Consider the following 489-nt stretch of genomic DNA (forward strand, 5'->3'; position numbering starts at 1 on the left):
GGTATACAAATATGCTTCATTCAGGCACACTTGTTGATAAGAGATGTCTCCCCATCCCCAGACAGATATTTACTACTATTAATCCCATCTCCCTTCCCCTCCCCCCCGTAGTTTCCCACCACTGTCAGTCATTTTCTTATGGTAATACGCTGGATGATCAATGTCCACTATATGAGTGAGAACATGTGATAATCAGATCTTTGTTTCTATGAGAGGTCACTCAGTATTATAGACTCTAGTCCCATCCAGGTTGCTGCAAAATTCATGATTTTGTTCTTTTTTATGACTGCGTACTATTCCATTGTGTATATGTATCACATTTTTTAAATCCAGTTCTCTTTTGATGGACAGCATGTTTGCTTCCAGGTTCTTGCTATTGTGAACAATGATGTGATAAACATACGTGTGCAGGTATCTTTTTGATAGAGTGATTTGAGTTCTTCAGGGTATATTCCCAGTAGGGGGATTGCAGGATCATATGGGAGGTTG

This window comes from Carlito syrichta, unplaced genomic scaffold (assembly GCF_000164805.1).
Source record: "Carlito syrichta isolate Samal-C Ts95f unplaced genomic scaffold, Tarsius_syrichta-2.0.1 Scaffold308336, whole genome shotgun sequence".
Taxonomy (NCBI): domain Eukaryota; kingdom Metazoa; phylum Chordata; class Mammalia; order Primates; family Tarsiidae; genus Carlito; species Carlito syrichta.